Source organism: Suricata suricatta, chromosome 15 (assembly GCF_006229205.1).
Source record: "Suricata suricatta isolate VVHF042 chromosome 15, meerkat_22Aug2017_6uvM2_HiC, whole genome shotgun sequence".
NCBI classification, from domain to species: Eukaryota; Metazoa; Chordata; class Mammalia; order Carnivora; family Herpestidae; genus Suricata; species Suricata suricatta.
The window spans coordinates 15127489-15143508 of NC_043714.1; the positions used below are offsets into that span (position 1 = coordinate 15127489).

Sequence of the window (16020 nt, forward strand, 5' to 3'; positions counted from 1 at the left end):
GCTCGCTCACTCTTTCAAAAATAAATAAAAACATTAAAAAAAGAAAGAAAATGAAAAATAAACACTAAAAATTAAAAAAAAAAGAAAGAAAGAAAGAAAGCAATGAGTCAGACTAAGGCTCCACTACTTGGTAAATGTGATTTCTGGCAAATCCCTTACTCTCTGTCTCAGTTTCTTCATCTGTAAAGTAGGGCTAATTACAGCAGCTACCAAATGGCATACTAAATACAATGACAATACACAGAAAGGGTTTAGACTGCTGCCTGACACATCGTAAACACTCAACAAGTAAGTTTTAAGTTTCCTGGTGCCAGGGTGCCTGGGTGGCTCAGTGGGTTGAATGACCAACTTCGGCTCAGGTCATGATCCCGCAGTTCGTGGGTTCGAGCCCCGCCCCGCTTCAGGCTCTGTGCTGACAGATAGCTGAGAGCCTGGAGCCTGTCTTTGGATTCTGTGTCTCCCTCTCTCTCTGACCCACCCCCCTGCTTGTGCTGGCTGTCTCTGTCTCTCTCTCAAAAATAAATAAAAACATTAAAAAAAATTTTTTTAAGTTACGTGGAGCCAAAAATCAAAAATAGTAAGTTTACTCAATATATGGCATTGGAATGATTTCTAAGCAATTTTAAACCACTGTTAAACAAAGTTAATTCATACCTCATGGCAAAAAGAAATCATTAAATATACATTAAGTTTTTTAAGTATACAAGCAAATGCAAAATTAAAGGACTCAGAAAAGAGGGCTTTAATCCTCTTATTTGGCAGTTTATTTTCAAAAGATGAAAATATTACCGTTACTAAAGCAATTTAGAAAAGGATTTAGAAAAAAAGAAACAGACTGAACACACAGCTAAGACTAACTGGTTTGGGGGCACGTTGCCACTTAGGTGCCCCTATATAGATGAGCATCCTGAACACCCCTGTTTACAAACCAGGTTACCCATGAGCTTTATGTGCTGTCACCAGCAGGAATCTTATCCAAAACTGGAACCTGAAGAACCAATTACTGGCTGAAAGGCTGAAAAGCCAATCCCATTTAAGAACCAAATACTCTGGATGAGGTCTCTTTGCAGGGCCTTAGAACTGGAGAGCTCCATTCTTATTTAAGAAGTTGTTTGAGGGGCACCTGGTGGCTTAGTTGGTTAAGTGGCCGACTTCAGTTCAGGTCATGATATCACAGTTTGTGGGTTCAAGCCCCGTGTCAGGCTCAGTGCTGACAGCTCAGAGCCTAGAGCCTGCTTTCGATTCAGTGACCCCTTTCTCTCTGCTCTTCCCCTACTTGCATTCTCTCTCACTCTCTCTCTCAAAATTAAATATTAAAAAAAAGGCATTAGTAACTATTTATTGCAAATGATTCTGAAAAAGTTATGGCTTTTCCTGTTCCTTTGAGATGAATAAGAGTCAAAACATTTAAAACTTTTAACCTTCAAAGCCCACAGACCAGGAGAGGGCTCAAATCAGGATCTGCCAAGGAGAGGGTCAGAAATACCACAAAGCACCAAAATCCTAACGTAACAGAGGAAGAAGTTGTGGTCAAGCACTGCACTTCCTATGGCGCTTAACTGAAGGGAAGAAAGGGACAGAGCTGTGATTTCTCTCCCAACTTAGATGGGTTTTTATAAAACTTCCAAGAAAGAATTCCTCAGGGTTAGAGTTAATTCCTCTTTCCTTATTTAATACTCTTCCAAATATCAAGTTCCTCGGCAATTGCCTGAATCCTGCTAAATGATCAATATTTCTGTGTGAGAATATTGTGATGTGAGACATCTGAATGAAACCTTGAACATTAAAATTCTACAAGATACTTTAAATACTGTGCAACATACCTGTGATTTGGGCACTGTTTCAGTTTTATTGCTAGATAACAAAGCGAATAAACTAAAAAAAAAACCACTAGCAGTAGCAAGCCTCCTGGCTCCTTCCAAAGAAAATGACCAGAAGCTCCTCATCAAAGGATCAAAACTGTAGGGGGAAATTATGGTGGGGAATTTGTGTACTGATAGTATGTGAGTTAACAGACGGTTCTTGAAATTTTCACATCTTTCTTGTCCTAATCATTTTATTTTTTAGACCAGTACCTGCTACAAGTTAGTCTTTAATTGCTTTTTAAACACTCTTTTCTAAGTAAGTTAAACTTGACAATACAGACATATTTAAAGAAAAAATCAGTCTCACTAGCAAACTAGAAAAATGTGAAACTTTTTCCTAGTCCATTAGAACACAAATGGATACGATGCATACCTTTTTTTTTTTCATTTGTTCAATTTGGACAGATCATTCTAAGACAATACTGCACACTCCCCAAACTTTACTGAACTCTGATTACCTAAGGAATCTTGTTAAAAAGTAGATCAGATTCAGTAGATGGAGTGAGGCCTGAGATTCTACATTTCAAAAAGGTCCCAGATGAGGCCTATCCTGCTGGAACTGGGAACTTAGGTGACAGCTGTGAGATTATAATTAGGCAGATGCTTGAAAGATTTTTTCTTTCAGCCAAAACTTACCATTTAACTCAAAGAACGGTTTAGGGCTCTTACAACTAAGAGCTGCAGACGGTACACACCCACAACCTAAATCCATATTCAGTCAAGCAAGTTTTTTTAAAAAAAAATCATAAGCATGGAGTTCATATCTGGCTTTCCTTTAATTAGCAACTAACTCTCGGGAAGTTGAGTTACACCTCCCTTGAGCCTCAGTTTCCTCTCCTAATAATCTTGAGTGACAGTTATGATTAAAAAAAAGAAAGAAAGAAAGAAAGAAAGAAGAGAAAAGAACTTCAAAGCATCAGCTTTGTAATAGAGCACCAGCAACTACCAAACAAGAACAATACTTAATCTCGTGAGTACTTCTATTCCGCCAGGTATTGGGGTATATTCTTCCCTAACATCAGTCAGTTCACTACCACGAAAGAAGCTGCAAACTGCATGGAGGCCTCCAAGAACTTAGGAAAATACAGAGATGTGAATGCTGATTCCTCTAGAACGGAGACAAACACAACGATGTCCTTCCATTCTTAGTAGTAGACATGCAGGTGCACAAAACACAAAGTTACCAAAGAACAAGCTGCAGAGATGAAGATGACATCCATTAATAATATCAGGGTTTGTAAACATCGGATGTGTGGGGGTCGGAGAGGAACTGAACAAAGTTAGCATTTTCACAGGGCACACTGGGGCATAGCGCTTTAAAGCACCTGGTGGGACGCGCGGCTGGGTCGAGAGAAGGCCAGCGAAGCGCCTGGGCCCAGGCCGACTCGTGGACCTGCTGCAGGGGCCGCTTTCCGCGGCCTTCCTGGCTCCGCCGCTTTGTCTGCCGTCCCTGGATATTTACATACCGCGCCAGAGCTTTAGGAGTCCAGAGCCGGCCGCACCATCAGGGCCACACCAACGAACGGAGTAGAGGGACCCAGGAGGCGCAGAGCAGGTCCCTCCGTCCGCAGCCGCGGCCTCAGCGGTGGCAAACGACCAGGTTAACTCTAGGAGCCAAAGAGCGAGGACGCTGGCGGGGAAAGACTCTACAGACTCTCCCCCATGACCCTGCAACATCCGTTAGTTCTGCACTCTCATTGGCTGAAACCATTCCAACGTGAGGATAAGACATCCAGTACATGAAGGCCTTCTTAGACTCAAGCGTTCATTGGTGACCTAGGGAAATGCACTCGGTATTGAACGGAAAAGTCCAATGAAAGTCCAGGAACACTTGAATTGGACCAAACGACTCTCCGTTCACTAAGCATTAGGCAAAGAACCTTGATTCCGGTGGAGAAACCGTCGCTGCTTCCCAACTACAATTCCCAGCTTTCCCGGGCCGGGGGCACCTCTCTGCTCCTGCGTTCGGAAATTCAAATCGTACTTTTTGTCCTGACCGCTCCTTCAGTTCTAATAATGTATTTTCATGTTTCATTCGTCTTTGTGACTTAATTCACAATCTTTACAGTTTCTTGCATTTTTGGTTAAGAACATTAGCACTATATTAGGCGTTTCGTTCACCTGTTAGTGTCCACTGTCTTTCTAACATTGGGAAAGCTGCAAAGTATAGTTTTTTGTTTTAAATAATATCCTCTTTTTTGAAGGATTTTTTTTTTTTGTTAAGGGAAAGGGATTTCTATTCAGTACTTTCTCAAATTCGTCATGAAGTATTTTTTAAAATACTGTCTTCTATATAGTTTATCATTATAAAGGTTTATATACTTTTACTGGGGACAGTCACGGGTTTTGTTTCAGTATAGATCTTGGTTTTTGAAGCTATTTCTCTAAATATAAATGTAATCTAAGTTACATAGGCCAGTCTGAGAATAATGCATCCATTGCACGCAGTACTTTCATAGTTTGAAAGATTCTTTCACAGTTTGATTTTGCCGCATAGCTCCTGTATTAAAGTTTCAAGGAATTCGAGAGGCCTCTAATAGGGAAAGTGGGGTTAAGAATAAGTGTCTCCAGGGCGTCTGGCTGTCTCAATCGTTTGAGCCTGTTATTCTTGATCTCTATGTCCTGAGTTCAAGCCCCAGGAGTGAGCATAGAGCTTACTTTAAAAACAAACAAACAACAACAACAACAAAACAAAACAGAAAACCCTTGGACTGTGTTCTACGTAATTGTCTCCAATACTTTGATTCCTAAGTGAATTTAAAATCCAGTTACTTCTCATGGGGCGCCTGGGTGGTTCAGTCGGTTAAGCGTCCGGGTTCAGCTCAGGTCATGATCTCAGGGTTCGTGGGTTGGAGCCCGGCATTGCACCCTGTTTTGACAGCTCAGAGCCTGGAGCCTGCTTTAGATTCTGTAACTCCCTCTCTCTCTGACCCTCCCCTGGTCACGCTGTCTCTGTCTCTCAAAAATAAATAAATAAATAAAAATTTAAAAAAACCCATAAAATCCAGTTACTTCTCAAATTACTTTGGCTTTCCTTGTTCTTAATTATCCTCTTCTAACAAGCTCAAGAATAGGAGCAAAGTAGAATAGAAAAATGTCCCTTTCACACCATTTCACCTATAGCAAAAACAAGTGAGAAATGATGCATAATGTCCAGTAGCAGAAGCACCAGCCTCATTTTTAATAATCAACCAGACCAACCAACTGCTAGAACTGAGGAAAAAAGAAAAAGTCAAAAAGGAGACTGTGATACATTTACAGTAAGGAAAAAGGCAGTAAAAGAATAAATCCAAAGGGCACACGGGTTAAATATAATCCATTTGATTAAGTAAATGAAATTTTATTCAGTATTGTTATCAAAAACAATGTAATAGCCCTGGAACGTAAACCTGCTATTTTTCCTAAAATCAATTTATCAAAAAGGGTGAAGACAAGGGATTTTCCCAACTAATAGTTGATGAAATAGATTTTTGGCAATGTTCAAATATATATTCCATAGAGTCTTTGTCTTTTAGAAGTTCAAAATCTAAAGTTAAATGTAATCATGCCTGTTACATTAAAGTATTGAGAAGACTAATTCTTCGCAAACTAGTATTACAGAGAGATGACTAGCATTAACAGACAGGATGTAGTCACAAAAAATTATTAATTTTTCATAAGCACCTATGAACTACAAGCCTCAGGAAGTTTAAGGGTTTAAGAATTTATAATCCTATATTTTAAAAAATCTATGAACTTGACACCAACAGAGTTGGACCATCTGCCATTATGAGTCATTGCTAGTTCTGAGCCTCAGATATCTTGCCACAGGACACAGCTAGAATGTTGTTTCTCAATGGCTGTGCTGCTTAAGACCGTGGAATCAGATAAAGGCAGTTTCATTTATTCAATTATTTATTTTGAGAGTGAGAGAGCATGTGCATGTGCACAAGGAGAGGAGCAGCAGCGAGAGAGGAAGAGAGAGAATCCCAAACAAGCCCTGTGCTGTCAACACAGAGCCTGATGCAGGGCTCAGTTTCACTAACCCGTGAGATCATGACCTGAGTCAAAACCAAGAGTCAGACACTCAACCAACTGAGCCACCCAGGCACCCCGCTCACTTATTTTAAAACTATTTTTAGAACATATACAATGTGCTAGAGACAATCTTAGCAATTGATTCAGAAATACAAGAAAACACAATGACTGCCCTTAAGTTTATGGTCTAGTATTGTGGTTTCCAAAACTTTTTGACCAAGTTTTTATTTCAGCTTAAAAAAGTTTTCAGCACACAGCTCTGTTATATGTATATTATTTATACAAAAATTCTACACACATACTATCAAACTAATATGTAGACTTAAAACATATCAAAATAGAAATTATAATGGATGAGAAATAATTATAAACGTATGTATCTGAATGAAAATAAAATTGTGTCCATTTACATCATTTATCAAAAACAAATTCCAGGGGCACCTTGGTGGCTCAGTCAGTTAAGCTTCTGACTTAGACTCAGGTCACAATCTCACAGTCCTTGCATCAGGCTCTGTGCTGACAGCTCAGAGCCTGGAGCCTCTTCAGATTCTGTGTGTGTGTGTCTCTCTCTCTCTCTCTCTCTCTCTCTCTCTCTGCCCCTCCCCCACTTGCACTCTGTCTCTGTCTCTCTCAAAAATAAATAAACATTAAAAAAAAACTAGGGGCACCTGGTGGCTCAGTCGGTTAAGCATCCGGCTTTGGCTCAGGTCATGAGCTCACGGATGGTGGGATCGAGTCCCGCATTGGGCTCTGTGCTGACAGCTAGCTCAGAGCCTGGAGCCTGCTTCAGATTCCATGTCTCCCTCTCTCTCTGACCCTCCCCTGATCGCACTGTCTCTCTCTTTCTCTCAAAAATAAATAAAAAGCATTAAAAATTTTTTTTACAAACCTGAAATTCCAGATAGGTTAATAACACAAGTGTAAAAAATAAAATATCGAAAATCCTTTAAGAAAATCTTGGTGACTACATACAACAATGCAGAAGTAGCAGAGTCCTTAAATAAGACTAGAAACTCAAAAGTTAAAAAAGAAAGAAATGGGGGCGCCTGGGTGGCTCAGTCAGTTGAGTGCCTGACTTTGGCTCAGGTCATGATCTCACGGTTTGTGGGTTCAAGCCCTATGTTGGCTCTGCGCTGACAGCTCAGAACCTGGAGCCTGCTTCACATTCTGTGTCTCCTTCTTTCTCTGCCCCTCCCTGTTTATGCTCTGTTTCTCTCTGTATCAATAGATAAACATTAAAAAAAAATTTTTTTTAAATACATGAGCCATGTTAACAGACAATAGATATGGGGAAAAATCTGCAACTCAGTTGGTAGATAGAGGCTAATCAATCAAAATTTGACTGCAAAGTGTCAAGGAAGGAATAAACAACCCTATAGATATTGGGTAAAGAACAAAAATTAGTATGAATTAAGAGAAAATCCATGTGGCCAATAAACATGTAAAGATATTTAAACTTACCTATAATAAGGGAATGCAAATTCATGTAACAATGATAATAAAAACAATGCTGATCAGACTGGCAAAAAATCAAAACGACACAAAGTTGATGGCAAGAATTGATGGGTAGGAAGAGAACTCTTGGATTTTGCTGTGAAAAGGTAAATTGTTACAGACTTTTAAAAAGCAACCCAGCAAAATATATTTTTTTAATGTTTATTTTTGAGAGGGGGGGTGGAGAGGGGAAGAAGAATCTGAAGCAGGCTTCAGGCTCTGAGCAGTCAGCACAGCCCAATGCAGGGTTCAAACCCAGGAACCGTGAGATCATGATCCGAGCCAAAGTCGGACACTTAACCAACTGAGCCACCCAGGTGCCCCCCACCCCCTCCCAGCAAAATCTATTCTAAAAAATAATACATACATGGCAATGAGAAAGAATGAAATATGGCCATTTGTAGGAAAGTGGATGGACCTCGAGGGTGTCATGCTAAGTGAAATAAGTCAGGCGGAGGACAGATACCATATGTTTGCACTCATAGGTCTAACAGGAGAGCAGGAGAAACCTAATGGGGGACCAGAGGGAAGGGAAGAGGGAAAGAGAGTTGGGGAGAGAGAGGGACACAAAACTTGAGAGACTATTGAATACTGAAAACGAACTGAGGGTTGAAGGAGGAGGGGAAGGGGGGAAAAAGGCGGTGGTGATGGAGGAGAGCACTTGTGGGGAAGAGCACTGGGTGTTGTATGGAAACCAATTTGACAATAAACTATTAAAAAAAATACATTTTTTGACCCAGCAAATCCTCAAGAATCTAAAACATAAAAAGCATCAGTATATAAAGACATACGAACAGGGGCACTTGGATAGTTCAGTCAGTAGAACCTGGGACTGTTAATCTCAGGGTCATAAATTCAAGTCCCATGTTGGGTGTGGAGCCTACTTAACAAAAAGGAAAATAAAAACAATAAAGACATAAGAACGATGTTTATTGCTATATTGTTCATATTGGCAAAAAAAAGAACCCACCAATAAAAAAAACACCCAACATCCAATGAATACATATCAATAGTGAAATATTTTAGTAAATGATGGTATATCTACAGGCCATGGACCATTATGAAAAATATATTAGAAAACATTTAAGGAAATAAGAGCTAAAGGAAGAGACATAGAGGAATTTCCACATTGCTAAGTGATAAAAGTTGTTTCAAAGTATATATACATACTATGATCTTGTTTTTGGAAATAACAAATCATATCCTATACATGTTTATGTAAGTGTGTATCATTAAACGTTATTCTATGAGCATGGAAAACATAGAGAAAGATACAGTCTAGGTTTCCAGTACATATTACCTGAATGAGTAGGAGACAATCTGGGAGACTAGGTGCTTATCACATGCAAAAAAAAATTAAAGATAAATTAGCTTTACTGGGGATGTGTGTAAATATAGTTTTATATATAATATGATAAATGTTCATTAAGCACAATCATATGTAAGTGAAATGAAATGTAATCAACAAAAATCCAGGTGGTATTTTGCAGTTTCAAGGAACTGCTTTTGCAAGTATGAGGATAAACCCGGGGCCACCAAACAGTTACATCTGAGGGGGATATACTGTAAGAGGAGACTGGTGAAGTTACAGAAAGACTTACCCAGTGACTCAGTGTCTGTAGAATCTCATTCAGAAAAGCTACCTGGTGTCATTTGGGTCAGACAAATCTTGACTTTGACCACATGCTGGCTCTATCACTTTGTACTAGTCACTTGGCTATAAGCACTTCAATCTCCGCTAAAAAAACAGATTGTAGAACCTGCCTTCCAAGACTGCTGTAGAAATCAACAATAAAGTAGTGTGAGAACACCTAGCCCACTGTCTAAAAGCTGTTTCGTAAATGTACCTTCAGTCCCACTTCTCTCTGTATAAGCACTCTCCTATAAGAGGTTATTTGTAATGGTAAAATTGAATGCTTATTGATACTAGAAAAAATTTACAAAAGAAACATCACTGGTCACCTTCAGAGAATATGAAGAAACCAATTCACTCTTCTGAAAACTGATAATGAAGACAATCAAAGCAAGCATTAAACCTACCTTTCCTATATGTATTATTTTTCAGGGTAACATAATAGTTGATATATGATAATTATTCTGAAAACTGGTAAATATTAAAAAACAAGCACTCAACTTGCTTTTCCTTACAAATATGCCTCAAGGTGACCAGCTGGCTAATAAATGACACATACAGCCTCACCTTGACTTAAAATGCCCCTTACTGTCCTACCCAATCATCTTTTGCCAGTTAGGTTTTCCTAGATTCTAACTCAGAATCTCCTAAGGCACATTTCAGTGTGCTGTATTTTCTATAGACAGGCAATCAGAACTGGAGAAAATGCAGGACTAGAGAGAAAGAGTCTTGATTTTCAGGGAAGATACTGTTTAAGACTTGCAAATTATTCAACCCATCTCACCAGATGAGATTGTCATTAGACCTCATATGAGACAGGATGATGGACATACTTTGACATTTGTCTGTTTCCTTCTTTACTAGTCACTGGACCACAACAAACACACAGCTGATTGAAATGTCATTCATGGGTATTATTTATTGGGCCCTTCTGATAAACCAGACATTACCCTTAGTATTTTACAAATATTACACAATCAGTCCTCAGGACCACCCTGTCAGGTGGCTGAAGTGAGAAGATGGATCTATCTCACTTGGAAGCCCACATTCCTTCTACAAGAGAAGTTAGCCTCACCAATTTACCAATATGAACGGGAATCTGACCTTTAGTTAAATTTCTGCGAGGATGCTGGCCCACAACTGGCCTTGGCCCCCTTTCTTTTGCTGAAAACACACTTACTAATGGATAAATCTCGGTCCAAACAATGACACTTTAATCTGTTAGGAATTTGAAGGCATAGAAAAGTCAAGGGACTTCTTCAAATCTGCACAGTGAATAAGAGAGGGCTCTGATTCTTTCTCCTCTATTAAATAAATAAATAAATAAATCTGCCAAAGTTTAAATTATTCTCAATTTTACCCAGGAAGCTGAGGTACTTATTTGGGTAAGGAACTCCAGGATTACATACACTAAAGAGAGAAGTCCATTTTCTCCTAAACCCCCAAATAGATTGTCCTATAATTTTTTTTTACATTAGTTTCTGAACTTAGCTATGCAAAATAATTACCTAAGATTCTGGGGAAGGGCCTGGACGTAGGTTCTGAAGTGAAATTTAAGAATCTTCAATCTTGTGGAGATAGAAATTGTATTATTTATTGCTTTCTAACAAATCACTCCAAAACTTAGCAGTGTAACAAAATGATCATTTGTTATCTCAGTTTCTTTGCATGCAGAATCCATATGTGACTTAGTTTAGGGTCTCTAGCTCAGGGTCTCCCACAAGGTTGCAATCAAGGTGTCAGTGGGGCTTCTCAAGTCTCAAGACTCAACTGGAAAAGGATCTTTTACCAAGTTCACTCACATGGCTGTTAGCAGGATTCAGTTTCTGAGAGGCTGATGAAAAGAGGGCCTCAGTTCCCTGCTGGCTGATGGCCCTTAGTTTCTTGCCACATAGGCGTCTCCATAGAGCAGCTCAAAATATGGTGGTTGGCTTCTCTCAGAGACAGTAAAGGAAAGACCAAGAGAAAGCAAGCAAGATGGGTGCCACACTCTTTTTTAAAAATTGCCAGCCTATCTATCTTGTTGTATTCTATTCATTAGAAGGAGGACTCTACGTCAAACCTGACCCCATCAAGAGGGATTACACAAGGGTGTGGATACCAGGAGGCAGGGATCATTGGAAGCCATCTAGAGGTTACCTATTGCAGAGATGTAGACAAAGAATTAAAACACAAGGATGTAATATATTTCCTGGCTCTGTCCACTAAGCAAGGTCAGATTCAAGGACACCTCAGTAGCCACAAGTATACCCAGTGCCCAGATCTTGGTTTCTAAGTATCATTCCAGTGCTCCTCGGAGAAATGGCTGACTCTAACGCTGGGGCAGGAAAAACACAAGATCAGCTTGGAGACTTCTGTAGTTCAAGAAACCAGAAGGTGACCAAAAACCAAAAAAGACACAGGAATCAACTGAAAAGAGCTCCCAGTGGCTAAAGCTGGAAAAATTGAGCAATAAAATAAAAAAGTCATAATATAAAACATAAACAAAATATAAAATAAATATACACAATTCATTATAAATGCTTGAATGTAATAAATAAGTAGGCAAAATAAACAAATCTCACTTAGACAAGAATTCTAAATTACATAGATATTCCATTCCAGGAGTTGAAGCTTAATCTCTTATGACCCTTTGTAAGGACGCAGGTCTGAACCAAATGACTCTAATCATTAGATAATAGAAGGGCACACGTTGCCCAAGGCCTAGAAGGCTAGTCATGCCCTACGTGAGGGTCCTGGGTCCACTCTGTAATTGGTTAACACTCTAAATGTTGTGATTGGATCCTGCCAAAAATAGCGAATACTTTAGGCAATGTGAATGGTTAAACCTCCTGTCAATAATAGTGTACAATAATGATTGGACCACTGTACCTGTGTCACAATTTCCTGTAACTCCCCCTTCCCAAACCCATAAAGGCCCTGCTCCCTGCTTTGTTCCGGGCTCTCAGCATGGATCCATCCCACTGGTAAAGTCTGTGAGCCCGAGTTTAGGTCCGGCGAGCCTAAACCTGTAATAAAGCCCTTTGCTTTTGCATGTGTGACTTGGTCTCCCTGGCGGTTTCTGGTTTTTGGGGACGATATTAAAAATCTGGGCATAACACCTTTAGGGTAGGTAGGATTTAGTGACTTGCTTCCAAGGAAGAGAATATGGAAAGAGAGTAAAAAGTGGACCTTTACAGTGGAGAAGCTAGTAATACTAACATGGTTGGATGATCACAGTTAATATCAGCAGAAATAAATCATGCTAGTATCATGTGCCCTATGATATGATGTGATGAGAAGGAAATCTCAGTGTGTGGTATTGCCCTCAAACTGTATAACTCCAGTCTAATTATGAGAAAAAGAGCAGATCAATTCAAATCAAGGTATATTTTATAATATATCTCACCACATTCCTCAAAACTGTCATAGCCATATCAAGATTATGAAAAACAAGGAAAAATGGAGAAACTGTCACAGACCCAGAGTCTAAGTAAGGAGGCATGGTGACTGAATGCAATGTGGCATCTTGGATTGGATCCTGCAATAGAAAAAAAAGACATTAATAAAACTTGAATAAAGCCTGGAATTTAGTAAATAGTGAGGTACGAATATTGGCTCCCGAATTTTATAAATGCATCACAGTAATGTAAGATGTTAGCATCAAGGGAAACTGGGTGAGCAGTAGGGGGTAGAGACTTCTAAACTATCTTTGCAACTTTTCTATAAATCTAAAATTATTCTAAAATAAAGTTTATTAAAAGCAAAAAGTGAAGCAACCTGCTCATAATTTCAAGTGTGATGACTGGAAGATTTTCCTCTACTTTATGGCTCAGCACATTTTGCACCCTCTCATCCACCAGCCACATACTTCTGGTGTCAAGTGCCATGAGACACACCCATGGGCCCTTTGTGAGCGAGATGACATATAACTTGGCTAGGAGTATTCTGGGAAGCCATTCCAACACTGAAAGTTAGCAATAACTTATCACAAAAGTAGCCTAGTTCAACTCCTCCCCTCATGCAGATCCCCCAAATCCCTAGGGTTACTAGTGGGCACATAGCATGCCGAGAAGTGTGAAGACAAGGAAGCTGGAATGGAAAACAGGTAGGTCTGAACCAATCTCTGAAGGTTTCTTTAAGACGTCTTCCTATTACAGAGTAGAAAACAAGAGATGACTATGGGAACTCAGTGCTAGCATCCTCTTTGGGTCTTAGAAAGGGCTGCTCCAAGTCAGGGGGCCTGAGCACAAATTTTATTAGGTTCTCAGTCAATCTACCCTTTAAATATTTCACAAGAAACAATTAAACTTTGCCAGACCAAGCAATATCCTCTGCCTCCACTCCTTTAGCTCAGAAGCACGAGGTTTCGTCAAACCTCAATTGAAGCATACCTCTGGAATGCGTTTCCTGAGCCCCTTAGCGGCCTTAGGCTGGGCTCCCAGGGTCCTTACATTCCTCCATTACAGCATTTGGCTAAAAAAAGTTTGTTTCTATCTTTCTGTTAGCCTGTAGGCTCACCCAGGGCGTGGTTCAAGGCTTTTTAAAAACTTTGTACTGTCATAATGGGCCAACAAGCCCATCTTGACTTAATGAATAAACGCTCTTGCTGAAGATGGAAAGCCTTCACCAGGAAGGGGCTTGGGCACCGGGGATAAAACCACAACAGCTCTGGTGCCTGCCCCTTGACCTATGGAATCTATTACAAAGGGAGGTGAGAGAGACAGCCAATCAGCAACAGCCTTTTAAAAGACCATAAAGAAATACAAGTTTTTTACCCTACATATGAATTTCTTATGGGGCCTACACACGTTACCATGCTGAATTTTTCTTAGCTACAGATGTAATGATATTTTCACGGCAGAATTATTTGAAATCTAGTGTCCCAGAATATTCAACTATTAAAAAGCATGTGTCCCCATGAAGCAGACTAAACAGATGGTGTAACTGAAGACAGTAAAATCCTCATCCATGCTCTCTGTACACCCCGCATCCTCAACCCCCCTTAAACACAAACACAGCCCGGATATAAGATTCACGTGGGAAGATTGGCCAGGTAAACACAAGTCCCAACAGCGTGGGGTAAAAGGGCTCAACATAAATCAGCTTAACAAGGGCTTAAGACTCCCACCCTCTTGCAAGGTAATACACTTACGGCTACATTCAGAATGTGGGTCTTGCTACACATTTACAGAATGGAGATTACGAACAAAGTACCTTCCAGGTCAGAGCAGTGAAAATACAAAGCTAGGTAGGTCTACGAGAAAGCACCCGCCTCCCTCCATGCCACGCGCATGCGCACGCTGACTGTGAAAGGCGGCTGCGAGCGCGTGGGGACGGTAGTCTCTCTGGCCCTCCCAGTTCTGCATACCCGCCTCTGGACCGGATGAAGCAGCTGATTGGTCAACCTGGTTGGGACTCGGGGCGGAGATTGGGTGATTGGCGGTAACGCCCCGGGATAGCCAAGCTGGAAGCAGGGGAAGCTCGAGCAGTCTCCCGGCTGCCGCGCGGCCGAGGTAAGTAGGGGCTAGGGACTCAGGAAAGCGGTTGGTGTGGCGTCGAGGAGGTGTCTGCAGGCCTGGGGGCGGTGGGAAGCCCTGGTAACAGAGTAGGAGCTGAAGGAGCCCTACTCGGGCATTCGAGGAGGACGGCGGGCTCCATGGGCCGGTTGGGTGTCTGCGCCGCGGCTGAAAGGAGGCGGAGACGCTCTCGGGCTGCCGGGGTGGCTGAGGGCCCTGGCGGGGCCTGGAGCGTTGACGGAGCGGAGGGAAGTCAGCAGACTTGCCCCGAAGGCTAGGACTCAACCCAAGCACATCTGCCCCCTCCCCGCAGCCCTCAGGTGCATCCTTCGGGGCCCACGGCGGGAGCGCCAGCCGCCGGTCCCAGGAAGGCCGTCCTTTGCGGTGGTTCCCTTGGGCGTTGCACTCTTTCCTGGGAATAGACCGGCCGGGCTCCGCGGGTGCACCTCCGGGCCGGGCCTCGGGGACTCTGGGAGGAGCAGCACGCTTACTGGTCCGCCCGGGAGGTTTCACCAGCCTCACCTGACTAGCGTTGCTGTTTTGACTTGTCGCCTCCCAGAACTTCCCAGTGTAGCTTCCTAACCGTAACAAGATTTGCATTAAGCCCCAAAGAAAAGATCGTCCTTTGGACTTTTAAAAGCACGTTTTGTTATGGAAATCTTCCAACGTGGAGGTCGAGAGGATAGTTTAACGAACTTGGCGAACTCCTCACCCATTTTTAACAATTGTCAACACTTGGCCGGGCTTGCCCCCGTCCCCCGGATTATTTGCAAGTAAATCCCAGACATTTAATAATCTCTCTTAGAAATGACTTGGCTTTGTCATGGTCAATAATTAATACTGTTTTTCTAATCAATTACTTTCTAAAGGGGTTGAGTAAAACAGGGCACACTTGAAGGTGTAGACAGTGTAAATTTAGTTTGCGCTAAAAGAATGTGGTCATTTCTCCGACAGAGCACTTCCACTACCCTAAGCTCAGGTTTTCAAAATAACTGAATACAAAAGTACCAACCAATCTAGTCTTGGCAGTAACATTATTGCTTTTGGGCAGTAATGTTAATATTGATAATTTCTTTTTATATGGCACTTGGTATGTATGAAGCACTGTGAAATTGTTTCCACCTATTCATTTAATATTTACAACCACCGTGTGAAGTAGGTATTAACCCATTTTACAGATGAGATGAGAGAAAAGAAATGCTAAGCAATTTGGCCAGGGTCACACTGATGTAAGTAAGGGAGGAAGGCAGAGGGAACTGGGGTTTAGGATGTTAACCTTGGCCACTGCCAAATTCTTGCTCTCTTAACCATAATTGAATAAGAATTGTGGAATAAGTTAACTGCTGTGGATTATTTCTATTGAGCTATAAAGGGGGAAAACCCCCCTGCAATTTAGGAGTATGATCGTAAGATAGGTATTTTTGTTTCAAATGGTAAAGGGTTAATGCAATTAATTTTAAATCAGAGTATGTAAATGTAGATCGATATATCCTAGTGTTTAAAGTTTCTATAG

The 16020-nt window shown here is 41.1% G+C and overlaps 2 protein-coding genes across 8 annotated transcripts in view; one reads left to right on the forward strand and one right to left on the reverse strand.

The window, feature by feature from the left end:
* Positions 1 to 14645, reverse strand: part of ARMC1 (armadillo repeat containing 1) — a 50700-nt gene extending 36055 nt beyond the window's left edge. Inside the window, exons 1-2 of one of the 4 annotated variants that reach the window (XM_029923381.1) lie at positions 14360 to 14645; positions 12471 to 12529 (exon numbers count right to left, since the gene is read on the reverse strand). The gene's annotated coding sequence lies outside the window, so the exon portion shown is untranslated. Of the gene's footprint in view, positions 1 to 3331; positions 3521 to 12470; positions 12530 to 13382; positions 13491 to 14205; positions 14291 to 14359 lie in introns of those variants that run through there. The other 3 variants (XM_029923382.1, XM_029923380.1, XM_029923378.1) reach the window with 3 other exon arrangements.
* The window catches only part of MTFR1 (mitochondrial fission regulator 1), a 61088-nt gene continuing 59405 nt past the window's right edge, over positions 14338 to 16020 (forward strand). The window contains exon 1 of one of the 4 annotated variants that reach the window (XR_003903110.1): positions 14338 to 14504. The gene's annotated coding sequence lies outside the window, so the exon portion shown is untranslated. The remainder of the gene's footprint in view (positions 14505 to 16020) is intronic. The other 3 variants (XR_003903109.1, XM_029923376.1, XM_029923375.1) reach the window with 3 other exon arrangements.